At 34.9% G+C, this 14,379-nt stretch overlaps 1 pseudogene; it reads right to left on the reverse strand.

Annotated features, from left to right (window-relative positions):
- Positions 1-3,335: 3,335 nt before the first annotated feature.
- Positions 3,336-5,788, reverse strand: LOC120277901 (annotated as a pseudogene).
- Between the last annotated feature and the right edge of the window lie 8,591 nt (positions 5,789-14,379).

Consider the following 14,379-nt stretch of genomic DNA (forward strand, 5'->3'; position numbering starts at 1 on the left):
TCCCACCTGGGTAGGAACTTGCCTCTGCATGAGGAAGAACTCCTAGGGATAAGAGATTAGGATCAGGTCGCCACAAACAGTAACTAATTGTGGATATGATAAGAAATTTTTTGTAACAAAAGAATAAGAATCTTATTAGAAATTAGGAAAAAAAAATTCATGAAATTTTCTTTTTATTTTGGCGTGTAAACATATAGTATATATGGTACACAAATAAGTAATCTATTCCCCTTTTCAAATCTACACCTTCATAACTAAAATGCTCAAGTTCTAGGGAAAAAAAAACACAGATGAAACTGGAAATTTGCAGTGGCCAGCAACTCCAATAACACCAAGAACAACCAGAAATTCTAAAACTCTAAAAAATAGAGCTCTAATACCATGATAACTATTTTTTTTCTATCCTGATTTCATTGACCAAATAGATGAATATTAAGTAAAGGCTGATTTTCACTTAAATAAGGCTGATTTCTTTCACTCTACCTCTATACAATCTAATTATAGAAAGATACAGAACAACCTGTACAGAGTAAATATTTGCTATATACGCCAACAAAGATGTTTTACCATATTTTGTTAGTGTGTTCGCATCTTGCCAGATATTTGATGTGAACGGCCCAGTTAATCTCTCACCAGCAAACCCTTCTGCAGATAAAGCATCGGAAATTTCCTTCAAGTCTTCATCCGTAAGCTTTACTTTTAATGATCCAATGTTGTTGACCAAGTTCTCAATTTTCGTAGCACCTAAAGAAATTTTGAACCAATACAACAAAAAGAAAACAATATATTATTTAACCAAAATAATATAACAGACTCACACATACATGATACATTGTGATAAATTTTTTCCCATTTCTTAACAAGTTTAGCTGGGGCTAATCACATATAACTGTCCAAATTTTGAGCATAACATTACCCTTACATAATTTAGACAATTTTTTTGTGATCTTTTACAATTTAAAGTTATAAATATCGCCTGAATTTAACCTGTATTTTAGGTGTCGTTTGATTTGGAGCCCACATAATGACTAATGAGTTACAATGGTAATAAAATTGGGAATGCTATATGCCCAGGAATATTGTGGTAATTTAACCATGTTTGGTTGGGAATTCATATTACATAGTAATTAATTTAGTAATGTTCCAAAGTTTCCAAAATATCCTTACATCTACAATTTTGAGTAAATTTAAATTTAAAATAAAATATAATTTGGGAAGAAAATAATGAAATTATAACATCAAAAATTAATTTTTGCACATTTTTCCCAAAATACCTTTATATCGAAATTTTTGAGCAAATTGAAAGTAAAGATAAATAAAATTTTTACATGAAAAAAACAATTATAATACAAGAAAAATTACTTTTTCAAAGTCGAAGATATTCTCAAAATAACATCATCCAAAATTATTTTTTTTCATCCAACAAGTATGCAATCTTTTAAATTTTTTTAAACAAAAGGCTTATTTGTCCAAAAAAAATTTCATATTACCAACCACTTGGTAATCGAACATAGTCACTTGTTTTGGTGATAATGTGATTACCAAGATCCTTGGTAATATTCCAAGATTGGTAATCACAGATTACCATAAATATTACCACCGCCATTAATCCAAACATGGTTATCTTTTCATATTACCATGTAACATACGGTAATGTAAAAACATTATCGTGAACTTAATGGGAATGTAAATAAGGTGATAGGAATGGTGATGAAAATTATTTTTTGGTTTAAAGGAAAAATTATTAGGAATTGAAAAAGTATAGATAAGGAATATGATAAAATTACTTTTATACCTTTTGAAATAAAAAGATTATAGGCATATATGAAATAGTGAATTATGTGTAATAAATTTATAAAAACTACATTTTTATTCTTTTTCAAATATTAAGTTGGAGAAAAATTTATGCTTGTTTAAAAAAACTAAGTTTGATTTAATTAGTATTAATAAAAAATATATATTTTAAAAGTAAACGTTTATTTTTTAATAATAACAAATATTTATTATTAAACAATTTTGACATTTACATCAAAATATTATCATGAACATTCATATATTTGACACCTATTTGATAAGGATATTTTAGCAAAATGATGTACCCTACCTATTTACTTATCCCACTGTAGAAGTTTTCTTTGGTTCTTTCACATTAAAAAATTTATAAAGTATTAAATAGTTTTTTCCAACTTTAGCCTATATTTTTAATATGCTACTACATTTTTTATAGTTTTTTGGAAAACTAAAACACTATGTTGAGAGAGAATAAAAGATATAACTAAATTATAATAAGAAATTAATGAAATCTTTAAGAATTTTAAATGGGGGAATTTTGAAAAGTTGATAATTTTTTTTGTAAATTTAAGACAATAACTAATTTAACCGATTTTCTTAATAAGTGTGAATCAGTTAAAATGGACAAGTACAAAGGACCGGAGTGAGTAGTTGATAATATAAAATTCTCAACTAGCCAAACATGGCAATATTACATTCTGGGCACATTATGTTCTTGTTAACTTACATTTTGGCCACGTTATGTTCTTGTTAACTAAACAACATTTGCACATATTTCTATCAACATCATTTGAGCATCACATTCTCAGTTATAAAATTCTAGGTAGAATACCCATATTAGTCCCTATACTCTTTTCACCTTGCCCTTTTAGTCCTCTCTCACTAATTTTAAAGCCCTTTTAATTCCTCTACTTTTTCGAATGAGTCGTGATCAAGTCCAGCATATATATTTTTTGAACATACCAATTACTAATTTTTATCGCTCATATATTCTATGAATTATATAAAAATAAAGAATTTGTATTATTTCCTAAATCTGTGTATATTACTGATGATTATTATGGATGAATTGTGGTAGACATTAATTATTTTTATGATTAAAACAGGTCTTAGGGGGATTTGATTGCACTTATTAAAAGGAGTAGAGGGATTGAAAGAGCTTAAATTGAAGTAGGAGGACTAAAAGAGCAAAATCAAATAGTCTGAGGACTAGCATGGATTCTACAAAATATGAACCAAATTAATGGCCTCACAGGGTAAACTAATAATTTTCCATATTTATCATGTAACTTTTTAATTGATATTATAAGTAGCGTGTTCTTAATTACCTCCAATTTAATTTCTTTTTTAAATTTGATGGCTTGCCCCCAAATTTTCATGCATAATCAAATTGGTACATCAATTAAAAATTTCTTGATAGCACAACTCTTTGGATATTATGTAAGAAAGCTCTCTATGATGGCACATACAAATTATGTGGTACTGGTTAAGGAGAAATTATGTAAAACTTATGCAACAACATATATAATTTGTTTATATTATATGACAAAGGATAATATTTCAGATTACCAGGGATAGGAATAACATCACTGCCTCGATCGAGAAGCCAAGCTAATGCTAACTGGTCAGGGGTACAATGATGCTTTTCAGACAGCTTTGTTAAACAGGCATACAGAATCTTGTTCTTCTCTAAATTGTCGCCAGAGAACTTTGGATGCCAAACATGAAGAAGATCATTGATAGAACTAATATGAGAAAAAAAAGAAAAGAAAAATCTTCCGCCAGAAGAACTTGAGAAAAAAGAATTCTAATTGCAATACTCTTACAGCATAAGTATCGTGCAAGGAAAAGAAAACCCAACAAATTACATACCAAAATACTTTCGGGAGGCAAATTCTTGACAACTGCTTCCCCAGCAAAAATCTCACCACCAATAGGGTTGTATGTAACTATACCAATCCCAAGTTCCCTGCAAGTAAAAAGAATTGTAAATGCATTTCATTGCCGCATGTTGGATTAATCATTAATGTACAGAAGTGGAAGAAGCGAGTTTGCAACATTATTCATAATGTAAATTACTCTGCTGCATATGGAAAAATTAAATAAATATACTTTTAGTTTTAAGTTGATGTCAAAACCAGATGGCATCAAGTGTAAGTCTTGAAGACGACCATAAAAAGATTTACCTCTGAAACTAGCTATTATTGTTTATCTTGCTGAAAATTGAAAGCATCCATTCTCTACTTCCTTTATTGTTTCTTTTTTTTAAGTAAAGAAATACTTTCTCATTCCAACACAAGATTAATGTTTACAGAGATATTGTATCATATTTCCAAAAAGCAATTTCCACCAATCTACGTCATACAAGTTTCATTTGATTGTTTATTGGTTTTTCCTAATTGTGCATCAATAAATCAAATACTTTTGATTTAGATTTAGTATGTCATTCATTTCATATTTTCTTTCTTTTTTTTCCCAAATCAAAACCTTTGTCTAAACTGAAGAGGGTAAATACTTTGGCATAGCAACATAATCTAAACTATTCTGGTTAAAATGTACAACAAGTGCCATTAAGAATAAATCAAAATGCATCAAATAGAATTCTCATTTTTCATGAAAATAAAAAAAATTGCTACCGTCTACAACTTAAGTTTAAGAAATATGAATTTCTTAGCATACAAAATATCACTCATGCTGCTTTATTTCACTGTATGCAGTTGAACCAACTAATCACAACTATGAAACATCCACAAGAAGGGAAATAAAAAGATATTGATCCCACATATGGAAACTACTTAAACATAGCCGAACTCCTCACTGATCTAGCCTGTACCATAGGCAACTTGAACATCATGAAATATCATTTCATGCAATTTGTTAACAAAAATGTGTGAAGGGATCATATATATAATCTTCTGAAGCACAAGTGTCATACCAATTTCGGCCAAACCAAATTAGCAAGGCAAGGCTGCAGTTACAGTAAGAATTCAGAAAAATTTGCAGCATGATTCATAATCCAGAAATTAAGCTATGGGAAATAAACCTGCAAAGTGGCACAATCTCTTGTTCAATATCACGAGAACACAAAGGCCATTTTATTTGCACAACAGAGATGGGATGCACTGCATGAGCCCGCCTGATGATATCGGGCTGGCCTCTGACAAACCAATGTACTTCACCTCCCCCTCTTCAACCAATTTCTTCATCTCACCCACCTACCAAAATATATTAATCATACTCATATAAACAATATGAACTAAAATTATGAGCAAAATACAAGATATATGAAACAAGTTCTCACAGTATCCTCAATTGGAACAGACTTGTCAACACGGTGCTGATAATAAAGATCAATGTAAGCCACATCAAGGCGCTTGAGGCTGGCCTCACAACAAGCCCTCACATACTCTGGTCTCCCATTGATCATCACAGAGCTCCCATCAAAATTCTCAATCCCAAATTTAGAAGCCAATTGAATTTTCTCTCTTGGCAACTGCTTCAATGCCTAGTAAAACATCAAAAAATAATCAGTGGCTAGTTTGCATTTATATAAAAGATGAAATCTATCTTTGGTAAAAAAACAAACAAAAGGAGAGACCTTTCCAATGAGGATCTCATTGGCATGAGAACCATAAACGTCGGCAGTGTCAAAGAAGGTGATGCCTTTGAGAAATGCTTGGGTGATGATGGATATACCATGTTCCTCTGGGACTGGAGGGTTGTAGAGCCCGGTGAGACCAAGACAGCCATAGCCCAACCTGGAGACCTGAAGATGAACAAATAGGAATGATGATGACCAGACAACCATTAACACCTGAATGGAATGAAGATGAGGATGATGGTAAACCTCTAGTCCCTGGCTTCCCAGCTTCACTCTGGCGACATGGACATTTCCCTGCTCCTCCATTTCTCTCTCTCTCTCTCTCTCTCTCTCTCTCAACCTCACAAATCACAGTGGTGGCAAGCTCTCCTCCCACCCCCTCTCTCACCACGGTGGCAAGCTCTTGCACGCGAGAGATTTAAAATGTCTCTGCGTTGGGAGTTGACAATTTATTTATTTACTTTTTTGTCTCCATTTGTGACGTGGGAATGCAGCAAGTCACGATGGATGAACATGGGTTCCCTGGCGCTCAGTGGGTTTCATTCCCCGGATCAGCTATACAGCCTCATCAGCCTGAGCCCAACCCACATCTGTATGAAACTTTGTACCCTATGATAAACTTCTACCAGCCCAAGAGCTCCAACCTCCCAGCTATAGGGCCCGTTCCATGAACTTCTAGAATTTATTTATTTATTTTTTTAAATATGCAAGTTTAAATGCTTATGCTTCTTGAACAAGTGATTTAGGGCCTATTTGAGTTTTAGTTCTTTTGTTTTTTTTTTTTGTTTTTTCGGATGAATAGTTTGTTTTATAAAATAAACATCAATATAGAAACCGTGGGCTAGCCCATTGATAACCACCTGTGTTGCGATTAAGATGTCTAAAAAGGAATTTTGTGTAAGGATTATCTCGCTTTCCCTTTTAGAGTTGGTTGGCAGAGGAGAGTAGTATTTTGAGTTACGGGGTTATCCTTAGGAGATCAATCAAGCTACTAGAATTGGTTGATTTATCTTTGTACACATTTATCTTTTGTTTTATCATTTGTGGACTTTTTTCTTAAAAAAAAAAAAAATCAATGCTTGTATTTTTTTTATTAAAGTAAAAAAATAAATTTAAATATTCTTTTAAAAACCAGTAAATTCACGTCTTGCCTGTCTTGTAAGGGGAAACCTACCTAAGTTAAATTATTTTGATTATAATATTTTTTTATAGAATCATATTATTACCTTTGTGTCCTTATATAGAAACATAACATTTTGTTTTAGTTTTTCTCATTTTGAGTTTTTCCTCACCATGATTCACAGTGTGCAATGAGAAAATTTCTCAATTTTAATTATTTTAACTAAAATACCTTTTAAAAAACACATTATTTCCCTTTGTTCATATGTGTGTGTATATATATATATATATTTATATATGGCAACCTAAACATTTCCTCTTCTTCTTTACTTAGTTGATTATCATTTTTAGGTTTCAAGAGTGTTAACATATTACTCAGTATCAATTTTATCAGATTTGTATTTTATCCACCTATAAGAAAAAAGTAAGATTTAATTATGCTTTTACACACCCTTAACATATATAATTTCATGGTTTAGAAGAACTTCTATACAAACCAAAACACTGAAACACACCTAAAAGAAAATCATCAGTACTTAGTTAAGGCAAATACTACTTGTAAATTTTGTGTTAAAATATAGGTTTAAATCTCTGTACAATCCGATTACTTTTTGAAAAGTAATCTTTTAGTCACTCTACAATTTTCTGTGTCTTTATGGTCTTTACTTTTAAAAATGTGCCTTAATGGTCCAAGAGAAAACGATCGTTTAGTTTGCTGTCTAAAACTGCTGATGTGGCCTATATGTGGCATTATTTTATACCAATATAAAGATAAGCAAATGACAAATGACATGGCTTTTTATAATAGATTAAACTGTGTAAAGATTAAAAAAATAAAAAAATAATAGCAAACTAATCTAACAGATCCTCATCCTTACTTTGGATCCGAAACCAAAACACACCCCTTTCTCAACATCTCACCATCTATCCCCACTTCATCCCGAGCCCTGCCCATCTTCATCTCCGACAACCCTTCTGTTCTCTCACCTTCCACCTCCGACGTCATCAACCGTGCGACCCCATAGAAATGAGAGAGCAAACACTTGAATTTTTTCATTAAACATAGCCGATAGTGAACATAAGAACAGAACATGCACATGATGTACCCTGTTCATATAAACTTTATTCCCTTCCATATACAGTGGTTTAGGTTCAACAGGTCGGTTAGATTGAAAGAGGAAATTCTGATCAGGTGCTCTCCATGAAGTGATGGATAGATTTGGAGCCCTCTCTGCTCTAACAATATGGTGCTTAAGATTAAGCCTAGATTTTTGTTCTTTGAAAACAAGGGCTTGCGGAGGTTCCAATGATTCCTTAGTATCTTCCCCTATAGGAGTAAGTCTCTCCATTAGTGATGAAGAAATTGCCTGGCTTTTTGACATTAATGGTGTTAGTTCCGCCAGTGTGGTTTGTGGTTTAGAGAACACTCAAACACTCATAGAAAACTCACACAAACTAAACAAAAAAGAGACCCATGAAATTGATAACTCAGTTCGGCGTCCAGTCGCCTACGTCTGGGGGGCCAAGTCCGGAGATAAACAATCTACTAAAAGAGGTGAAAATATATGAGTACAAATACTTTGTCACTCACACTCGCAAATAAATATCACTACCCTCTCTAGATTGTCTAGTGCACACACTCTCTAGCTCCGGTTGCACACTATAATCTCAGAGCAAGATAGCTTATATAGATGCCTCAATGTCCCAAATATAGCCCATACCTCTTTTAGAATCTTCACAGCTACTAACTTTAGAACCTTCCAAAATTAGCTGTTGTAACTCCTATTGTAACACAACTTGCAATATGACCCTGACTGCTGATTTGACTAAGTTCTGGTTATGTTGTGAAGTGACCTCAAGACCCATCAACCTCCCGGCCATGCTTAGTCTGAGTCGATGCAGCCAGATCTCCCGATCCAGATTGTTAGCAACTAGCCTATCTCCTCAGTTCCTCACGTAGTTCCCTCGTAAGGGGCGCACTCCTTTATGCGTCTTCATAAAACTTACCAAACTTGATCTTCAATTCACCTAAGTTTGGTCTTCAAATCTTCCCAAGAAAGGTCTTCAATCAATCATGCTAGCCATACCAACAATAGACATGTCTTTAATCATACCTTTAATAGTCTTCAATCATACCTATTAAGGTTCTTCAAATCATACCTTCAATAGCCTTAAATCATACCATTGATAGGTATTTCTTCAATTAAGCTCCATCCATATTTAGTCTCCAATCAAATCTCTCTAAATATGGTCTTGATATGATCTTGTCTTTAAGTTGTATCATACCAAAAATAGCTTCATGAAGATCTTCAAGATATTTGTCTCCAATCCAAGATTCCTTGTAACACACCCTTTGTGTGTGTGTATCGCAAGTGCACGAGTTGTCGAAGTAATAAAGTACCCTGGTGAGTTGGTAGTCGTATCAATAGGGGATAGTTGTCAGAAAGCAATTAGTGATGTGAGTGAACAATATCAATACAAATAAAAAAAAAAAAAGAGACAAGAGAGCAATAGGAATAAGGAGAGGTAATCGATATGAAGATAGGGTACCCGGACATTGCTCACCCTAGGACTATTGTTTCAAGTGCAAGACTAATCACTATGCCTCCTAATTGAAGTTTAATGTGTCGTGGAAATCCAGAAACACACGGTCCCAAACCTAAGGTCAATCGTGACTAACCCTTATACTATTCCTCGGTAGAAAGGGATACTCTTGACGCCTCACACTGTGTGGGGTTGCTTGAAGCTCTAGGGATTCCAAGTGATAAACCCTATTCCCTAATATAGATCTAACCTTTTGGTCCAAGCAAGAGGCCCCTAGTCACGATTAAGCCCCAACACTAAGGATTACTTCAACACTTCACTCTGTTGCTCGCGCAACTAAGCCCAGTGGAGTTTGTCTCTTAACACTTCACTCTATCATGACCGCAAAGAACTCTTGGAACGTGGAGGTAGGATAAATCACATCGGAAGAGAAAGGGGACGTTTCGCTACCTCTCGACTCACCCTCTCGACCCTCTTCAACCTTGCTTTGTCTAATTCTAATGGAGTGTCACTCATCCACAAAGATTACTAAGATAGGTTCTCAACTCTAGTGTCACTCTAAGGAAAAATTAATTCAACAAGCATTCAAGGTTGAAACTCAATTAAAACATCAATTAAAGAAGCTTAATAAAAGTCAATGAAACAAAATCATCATAGGGTTTACAAGTCCAAGTACCCACTAGGGATTTAGCTCTCCATGGAGCAATACACAATCAACAATGAAATCAAAAGTAAATGCATGCAATCCATAGAAAAAACCCCCTTTTAGTCCGTATCGATGGTCTTGCGGAGCCGGCTCATCTTCTCCAAAGGTTCCCTTGTCAAACCTAGAGCACACCTCGCCGAATCGACGCTGACAAAAGCTCCCCCAATAGTTCTCCTCCAATGGAACTCAACGTCGAATACCGCAGGACCGCTCCTCTAACCAAGCAAAAGCCTCTCCAAACCCTAGCCGCGCTCTCCCCAGAATATGGGCAAAAGATAGGAAGAGGATCCCCAAATAAAACTCTCAAAGTGGTATTTATAGGGCTAGAATCGGGCATCCACACGAGTGTGTGGAATTTTCACACGGCCGTGTGGATTTCCAGATCTTCATTTTCTGTGCGCTATGAACAGTAGCTGCTTCAGTGATTTTGCCACAATGTTTTGCTATAGTACTCCCCGCCGGAATCCTCCCGAATCCACTCTTTTTATCGAGGCCACATGAATGGGCACACATCCATGCGGTAGATCACGCCTTGTCTTCAATGAACCCACATTGACGAAGCTCTTGATAATATTGCACAAGTCGGAACATGTGAGTGTAACTGCCTCTATGCCCCTTCACTTTGTGTATTCACTTGAGCACAATGGAGGTTGGCACACACCCACATGTCTTTGAGCACAACTTGTGTCTTCAGCTATGTTCGATCCAAGAACTTTCATCAACAATCACGTCCGTGATTTACTTTTGCCACATTTCTTCCAAATTTGTCTCCGAAACCCTAAATGCACAAAAGAACACAAATACACACAAATGAGCCATAAAATCTGATAAAAGTGATGCTTAATGTAAGAAAAGTATACTCTGTATTACTTATACATAAGCACTTATCACCTTGCCATGTCACCATGCCTTGCCATGTCATAAAGGTTGCCACACCACCTTCTCTTGGTGTCAAATCATGCCAATTAAAGTGCATTTGCACTAACAAATGGCATCCCATTTGTGCCTCATATAAAAAAGGGTAAAATGTAGTTTTCCAAATAAAAATAAAATGACATATTTGCATGAAATAGAAATAAGAAAAGAGGTGAATGCTACACAATCAACAGATCAGCAAACCATAGGGTGGTTAAACTTAAGAAATCTTGCTGTACTGATAGGTATGCATTTCAAAAGATGTCTTAACTATAAGTACCATTTTAATTTAATACTAACTACACAGTGGGCTCATGTTTTTAGATGACAATTTACACCTAAATGAAGAAACAGAGAAATAATGGCAAAAAACACAGGTATTTAAAGCCTCCATACTGATTAAAACATAGCAGTAAAAATAGCTAAGTAATGCAAGTGAATTCTAATAACGAAACGCGGTAGTTCCTGAGAACTTGAGAAATAGAGTAACTAAAAGAAGAAGAAAATATACATGGGCGGGGAATGAGCTTCTTCATAAAGGAATGATGATTGTGGGGATGACAATGAGAAAGAGGTCAATCGCCTCTGATCTACAATCTCTGATGGCGTCCTACAAAGCCCTGGTCCACTGAAAAACGCAAGCAAAACTTAAAATTTACCCCAGATCGGATCAAAGATTTCCAAAATTAACATTTATTTCATATCAAATCGAGAACAACAACATCAAAAGAAAAATCAAATTTAGTAAAAAAAAGGAACGATTTGAAGGACAAAAAATTGGTAGGGTACCATATTTAGTCCCTCTAATATAGTCAATATGCTCTTTGGTCCTTCTAATATAATTTGTCCCTAGGAGGCCCCTGTATTTTAATTTTTGAGAAATATAAGTCCCTTTATTTAATATAATTTGTCCCTAGGAGGTTCTTATGAGGACTTACATTTCTCAAAAATTAAAATACAGGGATCTCCTAGGGACAAATCATATTATAGGGACCAAATGGGCAAATTGACTATATCAGAGGGACTAAATAGGGTATTCTACTAAACAAACCTTTTCAGTTGATGACATCAGAGGGGAGGGGAAGGTGGGAGACCTAGGGGGAGGGGGGTTGTTGGAGATGAAAGTGGACATGGCTTGGGGATGGGGATATATTGGGGATAGATGGTGAAATATTGAGAACGGGGTGTGTTTGGGTTTCAGATCCAAAGTGAGGATGAGGATCTGATAGATTTAGTATACTATTATTTTTTATTTATTTTTAATTTTTACACAATTTAATCTATTATAAAAAAGCCACGTCAGATGTTTATCTTTATATTGGTATAAAATAATGCCACATGTAGGCCACATTAGTAGTTTTAGACAGCAAACTGGATGGCCGTTTTTCTCTTGGACCAATAAGGCACATTTTAAAATGTAAAAGGACCATAAAGGCACATAAAATTGTAGAGGGACTAAAAGATTACTTTCTAAAAAGTAAAAGGATGGAGATTTCAACCTAAAATATATTATAAACGATATATTTACCAAATAGGTTTCCCAAATGATGTGGATGCCAACTTGTCATCCACATCCTCATCCATGTCATTATTTTTTTTATATAAACTTCAAATTTAAACCTTAAAAATCCTTAAATTCTTAAAATTTTAAAAAAAAATTTATAAAACTATATCTAAAATCTTAAACCAAAAAACTACAAAATCTATACCCTAAAAATCTAAAAATTTAACCCAAAATAATAAATACTAAACCCTAAACCCTAAATCCTACGACCTAAACCCTAAATTGGAAATCACTCTTGGGAATGGAGAAGTAGAAGAGAGGCTTATTTGGGTTCCAGGAGAACAATAGAGAATGTGGGGAGACAAAGAGAGCCACCATTGTTGGTAGTCATTGGAGCAAGCTCTATAATGGTGGTGGGATCCTCTGCAAGTCATGATTATTCATTTGGCTATATGAGAATTTACTACAACACGACAAGACTCCATCCTCCATCCCCAAAAGAGGAGGCTACCACAATCTCCATATCCATGGATAACCATTATCATCGCTACTGTGCTCGAAGTAAGAAGGAATGAGGATGTGCTGGTTATCATGGGCACTACCAATACCGGGAAGTCCAAGCTCGCCATTGACATTGACATCACTTCTATATTCTCTGGTGTGGTTGTTAACTCTGATAAGATCAAGGTTTATGAGGGCTTGACATCACCATGAATAAGATGCCTATTGCTGATCGATGCAGCGTGCCACATCATCTCCTTAGTGAGCTTGACCCTTATACCGAGGAACTCTCACTGGTGGAGTTTGTAATGAAAGGAGAAATGGCGGGGAAGCATTTGGCGCCAAGGCTTAATCAAGTGGTGGTTTATCACGTGTAAGGGAGGATGTTGGATGACTCAACAATGTTTAAAATCAGTGGAGGCACATGTGAAGCAGTTGATCTCTTATTTGGGGGATGAAAAAGTGAAAGGATTCGGAAGAGAAGTTGCAGGCTCGCGGGTTATCGTACACCCGACCACGTGGATTAATGAAATGTTTTGATTGGTAGAGGAGAGGGAGTTAGTTTTGCTATAGACCGATCACATATAAAGCAGGGAGTGGAGGAAAAGAGAAGGCAATGAAGAATAGAGAGGAATCTTGGGCCTGGGTAATCTTTCCAGAGATCTTCTTCTACGACCTCAGCAGGAGGGAAGACTTTCCCAACTATCTAGTATAGTTTTCATTCAGTACTCTTAGATCTATTATTTTGTGAGTTCAATTTTGTCTATTAATGCATTCTTTTTTATTGTTGAGGATTGATGCAATGTTTGGTTGATCTGAACCACTAGAAGCTATTATGAGATTTACTGTTAATTTGGTTGCTTAATTAGTAAAGTCTTTGATTGAAGTTGAGATTTTATTAGAATTGATTGTTCTCTCAAATTGGAGCTCTATGGATTGATAATTCACATTATTTTTGGTGCTTTCATTGAGATTGAAGTATGGCTGAACATACTAGGATGAAAGACTTGGCTACAAAAATTAATACCATGATGATTCTGATGGATCAAAGGGAAGAAAGACTATTAGTAGTAATGGATCAAAGAGAGGAGCAAGTTAAGCAACTCGAGCAATCTTTAGTCAACATCTCTTCTTATATTGAGAACCAGCAAAATTCAAGGACCATGGGAATTATTGATTCAACATCAATTGATCCTATGGGATGCAGAGATGATGGGGATTAGAGAAGCTCTCAGCCTTTTTTTAATCAATTGATTAGGTTTGAATTGCCGAGATTTGAGGGTGAAAATGTTGCACAATGGATTTTTCAAGCTGAGAGGTCTTTCAGATATTAAGGGGTCATTGATGTTTATAGATTGGAGTTAGCATTAATTCATTTTGATTGGCTGGTAGTACCTTGGTTTCAAACATTGTAAAAGGAAGGAAGGATGACTTCATGGGCAGCACTAGTTAATGCATATGGGCTGTCTTTATTTGAAGCTCCTGAATATGCATTATTTCTACTTAATCAAGATGATTCTGTAGCAAATTACTATGAAAATTTCACAGCTGTAGCCAATCGAGTAGAAGGACTCACTCCAAGAATCATGTTAGCATGTTTTTTAAGCGGATTAAAAATAAACATTTAGAGAGATGTGATTCCATTGAAGCCTGACTTAGTCTCCAAGGCTGCAAAGATGGCAAAATTATATAAGGACA

The sequence above is a fragment of the Dioscorea cayenensis genome, chromosome 15 (assembly GCF_009730915.1).
Source record: "Dioscorea cayenensis subsp. rotundata cultivar TDr96_F1 chromosome 15, TDr96_F1_v2_PseudoChromosome.rev07_lg8_w22 25.fasta, whole genome shotgun sequence".
NCBI lineage: Eukaryota > Viridiplantae > Streptophyta > Magnoliopsida > Dioscoreales > Dioscoreaceae > Dioscorea > Dioscorea cayenensis.